The sequence below is a fragment of the Bidens hawaiensis genome, unplaced genomic scaffold (genome assembly GCF_021521415.1).
Source record: "Bidens hawaiensis isolate Kalapana, Puna unplaced genomic scaffold, B.hawaiensis_p1.1 tig00060892_1, whole genome shotgun sequence".
In the NCBI taxonomy this organism is placed as follows: domain Eukaryota; kingdom Viridiplantae; phylum Streptophyta; class Magnoliopsida; order Asterales; family Asteraceae; genus Bidens; species Bidens hawaiensis.
In genome coordinates, this window is record NW_027500954.1 from 2,256 (window position 1) to 19,171 (window position 16,916).

The window sequence follows — 16,916 nt, forward strand, 5'->3', positions numbered from 1 at the left end:
AATTGGTGGTCTTAACATAATTGATCACTATGTTCAAAACCACCAAAACCTCATGGAGAATCCACACAAGTGGGACTCAACGCTCCTGACTTGCGAGGAGGTTACAACCTACCCGCATCATACCCAAAGACCAAGCAGGAAACTCGGGCATTTCTGCAAGTGACAAGGACTTCGCGGGAAGAATCCCCATGGAAAACCTTAAAAAAAAAAAAAAAAAAAAAAAAAAAACCCTTTTCAAAACCCTCTGCTTAAGTCCAAAAGTTCACCTCACTTTATTAAACACTCATGAGAAGAACATTGGACTGGGGGGACTTGAAGAGGTAGGTCCCAGCAGAGCCCAGTTGAACCCGCAAGACTCACCTTGAAGAGGGACGTCTGCGCAGAAACCAACTGGATCCGCAGGACCAACCATGCTCAGAGACGTGACGTCCTTACGCGCAGTACGCAAGCTGGTCCCGCAGGAAATGCCTCCGGATGGTGAAGGACTCCGCCTGTCCCCGCAGCCTCGGATACAAGCCATCAGGGAAGGCCACCCGCGCAGCAAGGCTACACGCACAAGGCACTTAGCTCTCAATCACTCAGTGTCACCTGAAGGAATGAGCGAAGCCGGGAACAATCCCGCACAAGGGCGGGAGGGGGAATACTCCCGCCCAAATAAGCCAGTCCGTACGATACGGGAAGATCTTCTGTACTGTACCTGACGAGGTATGGGAAAAAGATCTGACTAAAGATACGACAGCTTATGGACAACAGTATGGCGAGCAGCATGCTCCTACACTGTATGTCACTATTAGCCGCTGCCTACTCACCAACTATTGTCATACCACGTGCGTAGCCGGCAGTTGGTAGAAAAGGAATAGTATACAGCAGGCCTGGTCGCTATCAGCGCTACCTACCCACCAACTACCAGCAGGGCACGTGCGTAGGCTACTGTTGGTGGAACAGGAACACTGTTGCAGCCGGCCATACCTCCTTGGAAACCTACCTTCGGCTATAAATACCACAAATGGTATGACCATCTCATCATATCATATCTTATCACATTATCATCATATTATACCTGATATCTGCTCTAGCAACCTCTTAATATACTTTTATATTTAAAGAGTAATCTAGTCTGATTCTCACGCCGGAGGGTGGTCACAAGGAGGAACCCCCCCCCCCTTCTCAGTGACGAGCTCACGGTGTCTGTTTTGCAGGTTATCAGAAGAACCATCTTCCAAGGGTCTAACCCCTCGTGGGAAACATCTATCGAACCCCCAGGTTACCAGTAATCTGTCCGGGGTCCGGTTAGTGTTTCTTCATTAGCTATATTGATACGACTGAGGTTCGGAAATGATATGATGATTGTCTTAGATTGGCAACTGAGACGGCTTCACACAAGCAACCATATATATTGCCTCCTTAATTCTGAGCCTGAACTTACAGACAGTTAGTTTCAGGTTTAGCTAACGATTCATATTTAATTTTTTATGGCATTCATGATGATCGTCGAATGGCTATAAAGTTTGGTTGTTATGTGTACTTCCTATGTGGGTTAAATATGTGGGCAATGATCATTACGACTTATCTCATTACAACCATAACTTTTGATCTCATCTGTTGTAGTTCATTGTTTTGATGTCGGTTGTTTTTGCCGTGGGTGCTTTTGTGTTTCCTGGTCCTCTTCGTTTGTCACTTCGGCGGATGACAATCGTAACTCAGTGGCTCCTCACAAATCATTCTATTGCATGCGGCCTTCCGGCCTGTTGTTAATAGATTTTCAACATTTTGTTCTAATTTTGGGCTTGCATACTGTAAATCCAAATATTTTTTTAGTTTTTTTTTCGGTTTTGTGATTTATGGGTCACTTTGATTAGTTTGTCTTTGATATGGATAACCATAGGTGATGCTGCAAATCTTATCTTTTCTTTTCTTTTATTTTTAAAAAGTGGCAAACAATCATAAGGTGTATGAATCTGATTATGGTGATTAGCATAGCATTCAGTGATCTTAAGACAGATGTGATATGGCTGCAGTTTGAAGGTTAGCTCAGGTGTGTCAACAATCCTCAAGTTGTTTCTTTAAACTTTTATCATATGCATATTCTTTTACCTACTGTGGCATTTCACTGTACACGCGCTTAGGTTCCTCTAGATGCAAAACTGCTTCGATGATCTGGCAGCACCAAGACATGAAGTCAAAAGAGACTATTGTTGTCTTCTAATTATGTAAATGGAATAGTTTCCATAATCATGTTAAACTCATTACTTAATTATAGTGTACACTCTTGAATGAACATGTATACGCTTGATACATTTGTACTTGGATATTTATTTTTTCGTGTGTAATTTTTTTTGGGTTTTAACGCTCCCGTCAAGAAGTGTTATTTGAGTTGGTAATGCTTGCTTAACATATGTGGATTTTTGTCCCTTTGTCGCATACCATCACACCACCCAGCGCAACGCGCGGGTACTAATTAGTAGTTGATCATTAAAGGAGAAACACGTTTACGATGACCTTAAAGCTTAAATGCCTTAATATTGATTTGGACACCTAATATATTCAAATTGATCCTATGGACAATTCAAAGCAACAACCAATCAGAATTTTTTTTTTGAACATCTTAACTAATGAACGAAACATAGATATAGTATAATCAGTTTATCACATGAAGGGGGTGTTTGGGATTCCTTATTTTTCTCTCTTTATAACTTATGAAGATGAATAAGTCTTTTTTTCTTCATTTTAGTGTTTGGAAACTAATAAGTTCTTATAAGTTTCTCCTTATTGATAAGGTTAAAAAATAGGTTTTAAATAAGTTGGGATATCACAACTTATCTCCTTATAGTTTTAAACTATCCTTTCCACCCTTATTCCACCAGCTCCTTAACACATCCAAACACTTTTTTTAAAACTTATTGATTTATGTTAATCCAAACATTTTTTTTAAAACTCCTTATCAAATAGGCACAAGACCTTTTCAATTTATCATAAAAGTTCTTTTCAACTTAAATAAGGAATACCAAACACACCCGAAATACAAAAACAGAATAATGATTTGTGATAAACGTGTTAAAACATGACAAATTTCATTTATAGAGAATTCCAATTCTTGAGCATTCTTACAAATAAAAATGTAGCTATATTTTGATAATTGAGAGTAACGTATCAAACTTGAACAATGTCTAAAGCACGTGTCCTAGGTGATCTTAAAGCAACTGGAATTATGTGTTCATATTCATGCAATATTTCATGCATATTATTCATGTATATTTAACATATTTGTTTAGTATAGTTATTTTTGCAAATGCATTCTACCAAAATACACTAAACATCATCACAAGTTGCATGTTTAATGGAATGTGACTCCACAAACGTCCCAACCTGGATATTAAATTCCAATTAAATATTGGCCCTAAAAATCTTAAATATGTCGAACTTGATTTTCACACGGCGCGTTGCACCAAAACAATTGGTAAAACCTCAATGTTGAAACCTGAGTGTTGGTATAACCCGAGCGTTACGTCGGTTTGAATTCAGTTAGTATCATTTACGTTTGTTACGACATAGACACCATTGGTTAACCTTAACGTTCAAAAAAATATATTACTCAAATTAACATATAAACAAAATATATTATTTAAAACGGCTTTTTTTTGGTTGATAAACCCAGGTGGTGTAAAACCCAAGTGATGTCGGGCCCCGACATTAAGGCTATAACTGCACACAGATTCGGTCGGTTTTGGCTCCGTTTGTTACGGTAAGAAAGGGGAAATATAATAAACTGAGTGTACCAATGGGGTGATGTCGGTCAGTAAACTCGGGCTTTAGTAAAACCGAGCATTGTCAGTCATGGGCGTTGAGATGTTGAGTCTATGCAAATTCGGTCGTTTTCCGTCACGTTCGGTATGATATTGGGATTAAAACAAACAAAAGAAAAAACAAAATTGTCATTTTACCAGCTTCCATTATGTTCGTTACAATAACAGAACGAAAAAAATTACAAAAATAAAAACAAAATGTTATGGACAAGTTTGGTGCCGCAAAGTGACCCATTGACGACTTAGCGGCACCAAACTTATCATTTATATATATTAGATAATGACAGGTATTATAACATATCAACTTTTGAAAAGTTTTTTATTTGCAAATACAAAAACTACGTTATGGTATATATAAATTAGAGATCTCTATTTGCCATCATCATCAAGAAGATCCTCTAACAACTTATCATCATAACACTCGATTTCAAACACTTCTCTACCTTGCACATTACTTTTAGAAGAAGACTCCGCTGATGATGACATGGCAGCTGCGGTTGAAGCATTATAAGCAGCAGCCGAAAATGTAGGTGGATATTCCGCGGGAAAGTTAAGAACAGCCATGTGGCCTCTCATTTGGAAGGCGGCTCTATCGTAAGCTCTAGCGGCCTCCTCCGCGGTTGCAAACGTCCCTAACCAAACCCTGGCACCATTATTATTAATGTCACGAATCTCCGCAGCAAACTTCCCCCAAGGCCGCCTCCGAACACCACGGTATTTCACTTCCTCAGCATCTCCGCGGCTACGATCCTTGTTGTGATCCTTAGAAGCCCTGTCATGATCCATGGATACAACAGTTGGAATTAAATGGTGGTCATGCATGCATGGATGTTAATTATAATGGTGAAAGTTGGTCAAGAATCAAACTAGTGGCGGAAATACGAGAAAGTTCAAAAAAAAGAGGTGTATTAAATTAGGTTTGAATAAACGTGGGCTTATGGAATTCAAATTGACTTCCCGGTGGCATTTTGGTTTTGTGGTCTATATCTATTCTGCACGTCATATACTAGAAAAGTAAAGTTCGAAAACCGTCAACAAGTGCTTTTCTTGCTCACACCAGACGTGACTCATGATACCCATAAAGTTTTTTTTTTTTTTTAAATTAAAGCCTATTTTTATATATTTATTACTTACTAATTTATGATGTATACATACACGCATATATAGCATAGATGCAAATACGTTAAACTTGATTACACAACCTAAATTAATAATTATGCACATACAAAAATTAATGCACTATATATAAAAATAAGTATGCAACTTATATGATAATTAAAAACCTATTTTCGTAATTACATATGTACATAATCATGAACATTATACGCACATGACATTTGGATATTGAAATTAAAGAAAACAAAATGTTTAACTTTATGTGTAGTGTTTTTCATAAAAATATTGTCGTATAAAAAATTATTAGTGGCACAAAATGAAATCAATATTTGTGAGAGAACTTGAAAACAGTCAACAATTATGTGTGATGTAGGTGGTTTGTTTTAAATGAAATCAATTGCCCAAAAGCCTTTGTACGCTTTGTACGACTATAAGGGTGATGGCGCGATGTGGTAGTGAACATAGACCCTAACATTCACTTAATATGTTAATTTGTTTATTTAAAGAAAAAACTATAACAATATCATTCTCAACTTAAAGATAATAAATGCTTATTTTTATCACTACTACAAAAACGTCTATTAACACCGGTCATAAAAATATTTTACAGCGGTATGAAGGTCAACCGTTTAATAAGATGTAATCCACCAATTTAAAAAGAACAATTTTCTAAACCGGTTGTAAATCAGAATAAACTAGCGTTGTTTATTGAACTTATTGAAAAATAGTGTTGTTTACTGATAATTAGCATTGTTTAAAATGTTGAGGTTTCCTTCATAAGTGAAAATCATTGTAAATAAGAAGAAAAGTAGCGTTGTTTATTGTACTTATTGAAAGGTAGCGTTGTTTAAAGGTTTGAGTTTCCCTCCCACCGTTGTAAATAAGTAGAAAACTAGCGTTATTTATTTAACTTATTGTAAAGTAGCGTTGTTTATTGAAAGCTAGTGTTGTTTAACGTTTTGATGTTCTCTCCCACCATTGAAAATCGTTGTAAATAAGAGAAAAATAGTGTTGTTTATTGAACTTATTGTAAGTAGCGTTGTTTATTGAAACTAGAGTTGTTTAAGCTTTTGAGGTTCCCTCCCACAATGTAGTGTTTTCATTTCCCTCATTTGAAAATTTTCATAAATTTTATCTTCTCATTTTAACCTATAAATATGGTTTTATTTAAATACTCTCTCTCTCTCTCAATCCATTCTTCAAATTTGCATATGCGTTTATCGGATTTGTTTAAAATGAGGTATACTTCGTTGATTATGTTTATAATATTAGTTAGGGCTTATGAGGCTTGATTTTGTTATGTTAAAGTTGTAGATCTCAGTTTACTTTATGCAGATTCAGTAATGATTTGTTTATTATGTGCTTATTTTTATTGATCAGAATCTGTCTAGGGTTATTGTTATGGTGAGTTTGTTGATTGTTTGATGTATCTGATTAAGATACGTTGTTACATATCCATTCTATGATTGCCTTCATTCGCTAAACATAAATTTGCTTATTAAAGGAAGATTCTTTTTCTGCAATAATTCACTATAAGTATGTATCTCATTCTTTTGCTTTTTCAAGTTTTATTTGTTTAGATAACTAATATTTAAGAAAATGAGTAATGTATTGTTTTCAGAGTTATTTGATAATGAAAGAAGCATAAAATTAAAGGAAAACATAATGCACACCAAGTGTTTGATAAATAGCTTACATGATGATTATATATTATTACACAATGTAAAGGAGATGCTAGTGATCAACATTGTCTGTTTTGAACATCGTTAAACTGTTTTTTTTCTAATCCAATACAATATGACTTATTGAGTCACACAAATTAACTTTCACTTAAACTAAATTGTGTTATAGACAAGCTGGATTTATTATGTGTTGTAACTTTCATATATTAGGTTTCTTTATGATGTACCTTAAAACTCGTTTAATGTTTGTTTCATATATAACTTATAATGCACACTAAGGTGGTGTTTGTTTTTTCTGAAAAAGCTCTTCCTGGCCTCTTCTGAAATGGGGTTGGATTCGGGTTTCTGAAATGGGTTTTGGGTGGATTTGGGTTTGGGTGAGTGGATGATCGGATCTGGTGGGTTTGATGGGAGATTATTGCTATTAGTTTCTAGTTTTTTTTTTGTTAATTATTAAAGTTTTTTTGTTATTTTCGTTAAATTATTATTAGTTTGTAGAAAGTTTAGGTTTGATGAATTATTGTTATTAGTTTGTAGCTGAAAAAAGTTTATAGTTTTTTGTTAATTGTTAAAGTTTTTTTATTAAATTTTAGTTTATTTAAATTTTAGTTTATTTTAGCAGTCTGCAACGTTAAAAAACAAATAGTCTTCTTGTTGCAAACTGCAGAGGTTTGGTCCACCTCTTCTGTTACAGATGTGGTCCAACAGCACCTAATTGTTCGATAGAATGCTTGAACTGAAACCTACTTTAATAAAGTTGTAATTTCATGTAAACGGCAAAGTGATCCATTTTAACATATATTATAGAGTTGGTTTCCTTATTTTGATATATTTTAATCTTCTTAAGTTTTGTGGAATTAATATGTATTGTTTTTATCTTTAGTTGGATCGAAAATGGACATAGTGTTATTAGAAGAAGGGAAGGAAATATGGATTCTTGTTCAAACTGTTGAAGAAAATGCATATGCGATATTGAAGATTTATAGATGTTATCCTGGAAACATTTAGAACAAATGCGGAAAAGCATAAATAACATTGCATATATATTTGTTTAATTAGATTTTATTTATAAGTTTGACCAGTTTTGTATAAATGTAAGATGATTTATGTATATAAATTGGATTTCAAGCTTTTGGTTACTACAATGTGTTAGTTACTACAAACATAATTTAATTTAAAAAAAGTTAAATTTGTAGAAGAGTTGCTTTTGAGATATCAAAGAGGCATTTTTTTAATATCATTTACAGTGGTCTTTCCAATATTTTTTTACTACAAAGAAGCTTTGTTTTCTTGGTATTGAAGCGTTTTTTAATATCATTTTGCAATGGTTTTTGAAGCGTTATTTTTGTGTACCATTTACACCAGTTTTGGAACTGTTGTTTTTAGATACCATTTTACATCGATTTCTAAACCGTTTTAAATACGTTCTGCAACGCGACATTTATAATGGTTCTTAAATCGTTGTGTAAATCCCAATTAACCGTTTTAAAATGAACTTTTTCTATACTAGCGTATGGTGCAATTATAAAAAAAATATATTTAGTGTACAAAGAATTTGTGGCCGTTAAAAAAATTAATAAATCCACTATAAAAAGAGAAGAAGAATACAATAAATTTGTTTGTAACTTTTTATCATCGCTCTTGATTTCACAATACATAGCTAAATTTTCTTACTACAAGTCTTCTATTTCTTCTCACGTATTTAATTTTTCTTGCACCTCTTCAATTATTTTCCAAATTTCTCCATTACTTCAGAGGTGCATGCGCAATGCGGTGAGGGAAATGAGACATTGGTAATCACTAACGTGTTAACTTTTTATTTTTTTTGAAAATAAAAACTTAAAAAGAAAAAAACTATAACAATATTAACAAGAACCAAGTACTCGTTTTTTTATGATGTAAGTTTTTTTAAAGGGTATTAACGTACTAAATAACTATGACGTGTAAAATTAACTGAGTAGTTGGTATAAAAGTCAATAATGTCTTTTAAAAGTAACAATTGTTAAACTCTTAAACTTATGTAAAATCTATGGATTTTCTCTTTTGAATCTAGCTAACAATATTTTGATCTTCACGCTCCAAATTTTTCAACACAATTTCTAGAAGATAATTTGATTTTGAAGACTTTGATCAAGAATACCATATAATTTAAATCTCGAATATAAGACCATTTTACTATTTTAAAACACTTAAACGAAGGGCCCTGTTCTTAAACGGACAGGGATTTCTGCTAAGAAGGAGGCCCCTGTTAACTTTCTCACGGATCTTCTTGAAGGAAGTCTACTTTACGACCAGCTGATATTCTTGTGTTCGGGTGGGCAGGGGGGAACACCCCTGTGTAAATCTTACAGAAGTGTCTCCTCTTGTTGGGCTCAGGGACCGTGGGTTTGTTGTGGGTAGGCTGCGTTGAAGATTGAATCGGGCAAAGTTGTGGAACACGAGAAAGCTTGTTTAGAGAATCAACATGTCTTTCTCCCATTTGCTTTTGATACATTTGGTTTTCTTGCCCTAGAGGCTTTGAATTTTTTGAGTAGGATTTAGCGTATCGTACATGGAACATCTTCAGCTCCTAGGTCCCAAAGCTTCGTTTTTAGTAGGATTGACTTTGCTATTCAAAAGAGGGTTGTGGCGCACCTTGTTGCATGTTTACCTGCCACTTTATTGTAATCGTTTTGTAGTATCCTAATTATAAGAAACACTTAACATTTAAAACTAAAACAACACTTACAATCTACCATCTATATAATCTCAACCATTAAGTGACTTTATCCGGTGGCTATAAAGTCTTCCAAGCTAGGCCTCTTCTTCCAACCCCCCCCCCCCCCCCAAATAAAATAATAAAAATAATAATAATAATAAATTTGAACCGTTTTCTAATGTAGTATAGGCGCAGCTACATATGTCGATATTTTGTGGAGAAACGAATACAATCGAGAATTTCAAGCCATGAACGTCATACGTGTGAGCAAATGTTACAAGATTCAGTTTTTCTTTTTACTAGTTGAAATGATAAAATTCACGATTGAATATATCTATGATCTATAGAGGTTGAGCAAGAGATGATACTGTGACGAGACTCTTGAAGATTAATTCAAACATAGCCTTTCAAAGTAACAAAGTGATTTATTATTTATGATTAGCTAAACACACATACAAGATGTATAAAAAAGTAAGACTTGACAGAGATATGATCAATCTTGGTTTTTCTTATCATCGCATCCAAAAGATCCTCTAACAACTTATCATCAAAACACTCGATTTCAAACACTTCTTTTCCTTGCACGCTCCCGCTAGAAGAAGACTCTACTGTCCCCACGGTGGCAGCCGTGGTTGAAGCATTATAAGCCGCTGCTGAAAATGTAGGTTTGCATTCCCCGGGGAAATTAAGAAAAGCTAGCTCATCTTGCATTCGGTAGGCGGCCTTGTCATGTGCTCTAGCCGCCTCCTCTGCTGTTGCAAATGTCCCTGGCCAAACCTCGGCCTTGTTCCTATTAACGTCACGAATCTCCGCTTCAAACTTCCCTGTTTTGGAAATTCGAACACCTCGATATTTCACTTCGCCTGGCCCTCCTTTGCCATCCTTGGAAGCGCCACCACCATCCATGAAATAATATTTGGTTAATTAGTCTGGGTATACAATGAGCAATTAAATATGTGACACGTGTTTTAAATGCAAGAGGAGTTATGCTTGCATCAATATGAATCGTCACAATATTATGAAGCGAATATAGGTAACAATAACAACCCAACATAGTTACGCATAAAATAACACATTATATTTACATAACAACGCATAGTTGTGTTTTAAATACGCTCGCATATGCACATAATTGCGCATGTTATCGTTTAGTAAATAAACTTTCTTTAAAACAAAAGCATTTTTTTTGTTAATGGTATATATACCAATGTTAATTATAATCAAATTAAAGATGATAAAGTTGATAACTTTATGTTTATGGTATAGTTTAAAAATAATAACATAAAATAAGTTAGTTGAGGTATAAAAAAATGACGGAAAAAGTTCAAAACCAAAAAGGTCTCCTGAACAAGAGCATTCTAAGCCCGTTTTATATAATTATGTGAGTGAGTTCTATAAATTATATAGTATGATTATAAATTATGAGTGATTGTGAGTAGAGAAGATAGAATATGTTACATGAAACAGGATCAAATACATTTTATTCTTAACATGAAAATGGTGAGAACTAATTTGTTGTTATGATTATGTTTATTTTTATAAGTGTTTGCTGCTATTTTTTGTTCGTATTTGCTAATTTTTGATTATGAGACGTTATAAGTATTTGCTTATTCATATTTTGTTGTTATTATTAGATGTTTTCTTTTACTGTTATAAGTATTTGTTGGTATATGTTGTTATTATTTTGTTCTTGATTTTGATTCTTTTGTTTTAATTTTTAGGTTATTTTCTTTGTTATTAGAAGTCATTGTTTATGTAGATTGGTATTGTTTCTTACGTTAACATTTTTAAAATAAATTGTCATTATTTTCTACGTACTCATGTTAAGATCAAAATGTACATGAACCTTCCCCTATGTTACATAAGAAAGTTAAATTTTTGTTTATACTATCCACCATGTATAATTTTTAATATTTTCTAGAAGTGTTGTGAGTGGACAAATAAAAAGAAATTGAAAAAAGTAAAAATTATATTTTTTAATTGAAAAAAAGAGAGAAAAAATAGTAACTTTAGTGTTAGATGAATTTACTCTAAGGCTGAGGGGTGTGGAGCGCGAGAAAGGGCGCGTGAGGCCATCCGCTCGCGCCCCGGGGCGCGAGCACCACACCACCGAGGCGCGAGAGGGGCGCGAGAGGGGCGCGAGCGCAGATTTCCAGGCGGGCGCAAGGGTGATCGCGGGAGAAGAGAGAGGAAAAGCTGGTGGGCCCACCCAAAAGAGCCGTTGAGCTCGGGTTTTTTTTTTAAAAAAACCTTTACAAAATCCTATATAATACCCCTAAATCAACCCATTTTAACCATATCAAACACAACTTCAATCTCCAAACTCATATATAATATCCCAAACTCCTTTATAAAACCCAAAATTTTTTTCCTATATATAACCCATTTCATATAAATCAATTATCACAACTTCAAAAAAAAATCCAAAAACAACCCATCGTCCCAATTTTTTTTTAAAAATAATGTCGTCGTACTCGTCTGATTCCGACTCCTCCGAAGAGGATGATTTGCTTCTTCATGTAGGGGGAGTTTTGACCGCAACCGTGGTCAATCTCTTGCAAAATCAAGCCCATCAACCCCGACTCCCGAGGGTTACACGGGGAGCTTCGACATGAGTTGGTTGAACATTTGTGGGCGAGGCGACCAGATGATCTTGTATTAGATTAGTTTTATTATTAAATATTATTGTTTGTTTAATTTTTAGTATGTTTTTTTTTATTATGAATTTTCAAAAAAATGTGTGTTTTTTTAAATAATTTCTTGTTTTTTTAATAATACGTTTTTTTAATACATTTATAAAAAAATAAAAAAATAAACCGCTCGCGCCCCCTCTCGCGCCCCTCCACACCAGGGCCAGGGGCGCGAGCACCACAACCAACACCCATCTTATCAAGTTTCTCTCTCTGCCACACGTCACAATATTATTGGCTGGAGCCCCCACTCGCGCCCCCTCTCGCGCCCCCCCACACCCCTCAGCCTAATGGTTGTTGGTTCCCTTTTCAGTTTTCACCATTACTCCCTGTTATTTCTGATTTGTCATCTTATAAATCAATATTAACTATTTTTTATATAGATCGACGATTCACTTTACTTTCTACACTATGTGGAAGAAAGACTTACTTAAATTTGTGTGTATTTGTTTTTTTTTTTTTTTTTTTTTTTTTTTTTTTTTTTCTTGTTTAACATAAAAACCATCATAATATGTTCATTTGATTTTTGCTGGGTTTCTCGTATCTATTTTAATGATATTTAGCAAAGCAGAAAAGATACTAAGAACGACCAAAGGTAGTCCAGTTGCAAGTAGCATAGAACACGAATATATATAAAACCATAGAAAGTCAAGAACTAAGTACCTAATTATGATGTGTAGAGATTGATCACTTGACTATTAAGTACACATCGTATCAATGACTTGATGGACGCTAGCCCTCACGCGAATCACCACGAACCAAACTCTTTAAGTTTCTTGTTGACTGATCGCTTAAATCGAAGACTGAGCGTCGTTTTTTCTTGTTGCTCACGACTGAAAAACCAAAGAAATGAAGAAGGGGCGATCGTATCACTTTTATAATTTTGATTCTAACTTGTGGCGTGAACCAATATATATAGCTAAAAAAATATTTATTGGCCATTAATCTCCACAATCATATCAAAATTAATAAAAGGAATATATTTTGTAATCAATCAACGCATTTAACAAACAATTTGCGTGCAAATAAACAAACAAATTGCATCTGTTTATTCCTTTTGACAAACTTTCAAGTTTCAACATATCAAAACATGAACCAAAGCTATAGATCTACAAATTAAGGGCAGGTTTCACATGTATCATGGTTTTATAAACGACTAAAGAAACCATAGTGTGTCCAAGTACCTATTGTACATTCTCCATTGCTACAAATGAAGCATCCCCCCAAGTGAAGTGTTAGAAGTAATACGGAGCTTATCTTATATACATACAAAAATACACATACGCAACACACTATACACTATACACATATGACACACACACACACACACACACACACACACACATACATACATACATACGTACGTCGTACACACAGTTGTAATAATATATGGGGGTGCAGGGATAGTGTTTGGTAGTTTGGTTATTCCTCTGCTACAGGATGTTTTAAATTGTAATAATCACTTTGACGGTAAATTGTGGGCAAATCCTAATAAACTAACAATGTAATGGATAGAGTATGGGTGAATGTATTGGTTTATTACAAAATATATTGCTTTTATTAATTTTAATACGGTTGTGGACGGTCGAGTTCTAACATATTACATGGAACTAATTAATGGCCAATAAAAAAAATGTTTAACGACCACTTACACCTATCTATTGTACTTCTACTCGTAAACCACTCCAATAAAATTTACTCTCATGCTGGTTTTGAACCCTGATTAATTCTATTAGTTTTATATATTAATTCATGCTCTACTTATAGCTTTGCTGTTTGTGGGACTTAACATACTATGATTGATTGATTGATTAATTCATGATATAATCAGCTAGAGCCTAGAATAGAAATTATAAAATCATTTTTTCAAAATTTGATGGTACAGTATATGAAACTAAAAAGATGTATATTATTTACTATCAAAAGATGTTTATAATATATTACTAATTTGAAAGTACTTTTAAAGAAAACAAGTCAATTTGGCAATAGTTTTGCTTGGGCTAAATGAGTGGTTCAAAGTTCAAACTTCTCTTGGGGTGCTAGGTGCACAACGAACCAGACAGAGAAATATTAACATTAATCCTTTTATCCCCTCTACAAAAGACTCCACGTGAAGACTGACAGATTGACAAAGATAACTTTTTTTTGTATATTTATGGTTCTGCAATTCTTTTCTGGTGATCACAACATGGGACTACAGTTTTTATTATGTTGAAATATGTGGTTACTTTTCAATTCAATATGAAACATGTAATATTTTCTAATTGTTGGTATTTGTGTTTCATGTACAACTGAGCTATCTTGGGCTGGAGTATACCGGTATTAGGCTGAATTATATATCGGGCTGAAGAAGGCCTACTCGAGACTGTGTACGGGTCTTTAAAGAAATAAAGCGTGGTTTTCTGATGACACGCACATTGCTCACATGAATATCTTTGAGTTTAGTAGCCTCAGTTGATCTAATCAGAAAGATTATCATATCCATCTTCATATCCAAGATTCTTAAAACTGTTTGTTTAAGAAGAGATCGTCTCTTTCAGTTTATATGCAACCTGTACCGTCTGATCATTTTTGGCATTGCGTATGTTCTTCGTCTTCTTGATACATCTCTGAATCTTGTATGTTAAAGATTAAGAGTTATTTTGATTCTGTTGTTCGTGTTGATCAGACTTTGTATCGTTCTTGTATAAAGCTTGTCTCTTCTTGTTGAGGAGATTAAATATTGTATCAAATCTTGTTTTCTAGGGTTATAATAAACATTTGGGTTTGGTAATCTTTTGTTTTGTGTTGATTCCATGATTTCTGACAGTTGCTTCAATGTTTAACTTTGATAAATCAATATTTATATTTGACAGATGTTTGTCAAACTGTGACAATTTGGATAGGTAAATATAGTTCGGTGATTAATTGATTATTGTTTGGCTGTGTTGATATCTTGAAAATTTTTCAATACAATAAAAGAAAAAAATGAACTACTTTCATTGTATTGTACATAAATTACTCTAATATATTTTTAAAATCTCTTTTGAATTTACTGAAGTAATATGAAATATGTATCGTTCAACTAGGTAGAGGTGCACAATACACCCGAACCCCAGACCTGAGAAAAAAAACCCGGAACCAGTTTTTTTATACCCGGGTTTCTAATACCCGAACTCGTACCCGACCATACCTGTAGGGTACGGATAGGGTATGCATTTCGGTACTAAAACCCGAACCCGAACATGACCCGATTTGTACCCGGTAATACCCGAAAACCCAAACCGGTCCCATACCCGGAACCCGGTTTTTATTCCCGAAACCGGGTATTAAAAATACTCGATCTATACCCGAAAAATACCTTAAAATTCCAAAAAAATAACCTTAAAAAGTGCAACCTCCTAAAAAATCCAATCTATAATCGAAAAATACCAGGAAAAAAACCAGAAAAAACCCAAGAATAAGGTTTTTTCAATACCTGAAAATTGGGTATTTAAATACTCAGTTCTATACTCGCCTCGAACCCGATGCATATGGTTTGGTTTTAAAGACAATACACGGACCGAACCCGACCCGGTCATACCCGAACCCAGTTCTTTACACGGAACCGGGTATTTGAAAATCCTGATTTATGCACCTCTACGTTCAACTACGCTTTTATTCAAGCATCATATATATATTTCATGTAAAGTCCTTTTTAAATTAAGTTCAAGTTATTTTTCAAAGGAAGATAAAAATGAGAAAAAAATAAAAATAAAATAACACTCAAAAAATAAAAAAAAATCATAACTCAAAATTAAAAAAAATAACGTTAAGAAAAAAAATGTTTCCTCCGTCTTCATTCTAGAAAAAAACAACGCTGAAGTATCATTATGTTTTTTTTTTATTTTCATCATTAATTTTTTTTTTGAAATTGTGTCTTTTTTTTCTTAATATTGTGTTATCATTACAAATAAAATGTCATTTAGTGGCACACGTTTTTAATAGCATTTAGCTCTTGTGCCACTAAATTAGGTTTTTAATGGCATTTTGCGTATGTCATCTTTGCTTATAACACATTTTTAGTGTCACTTAGTTTTAGTGCCACTAATTTACGATTTTAGTGACACTTTGCGTATGCCACTAAAAATCTAGTGTCACACGCTTTTAATGACCATTTAGCAAGGGATCATCGATTCACTTGAATTCGCGTTCAATCTTACTGCAATTACTTTCCTCTGTTTTAATTTGATTCATTCGGTTGTAATTAGGGCTCAATTTGTGTTTTTTCTATTCGCTTAACCGTTTTTGTGTTCTAATGGTTGTGATTATGAGAATTAATGACCACAGATTAGGAATTTAGAACTCAAACTAGTAATTAGGGAATAACGCTTCATAAGATTTTCTTAAAATTGATTCACGTTATTGTTGATTACGTTTAATCTATCGATTTCAGTATTCAATTTCGCTTAAAATGAATGCGGTTTGTGTATGTCAATTTGCTTGTTGATTGTTATTCTAGGGTTTCAACATAACATCTGCATTTATGAGACAAAAGTACTGATTATAGGTTAATTTACTTGCAATATGTGTTTTTCTCATAGTTGTCAATAAGTTTATACTTGCATAATGTTATTGACTAACTTTTGGTTTCAGTTTGTATCTAGTAAGTGTTAATTGACTATTAGGTTTAATCTGTTGAATGTGTTTGTGTTTGTGTTTGAATACAGAACGGTGCTCTGTATATTGTATTATTTTCTTCATGACACATATAGGTGGGTAAATAAACCGGTTAACCGAACCGACCCGAAATCCGAACCGGTTTGAAACCGATTATGTAAAAATCGATTTGGAACAGACTGAAACCAGAGGTTTGGAACCGGTTTGTAATTTTCGTCACTAAAACAGGTTCCAAACCGGTTAACCGAACCGAAACTGACCAAAACCGATCAAAACCTGAACCGAAACC

The 16,916-nt window shown here is 34.1% G+C and overlaps 2 pseudogenes; both read right to left on the minus strand.

The window, feature by feature from the left end:
* Positions 1–4,172: 4,172 nt before the first annotated feature.
* On the minus strand, positions 4,173–4,589 carry LOC143603157 (ethylene-responsive transcription factor ERF098 pseudogene; annotated as a pseudogene).
* Positions 4,590–9,737: 5,148 nt separating this feature from the next.
* LOC143603151 (ethylene-responsive transcription factor ERF098 pseudogene) lies at positions 9,738–10,205 on the minus strand (annotated as a pseudogene).
* Between the last annotated feature and the right edge of the window lie 6,711 nt (positions 10,206–16,916).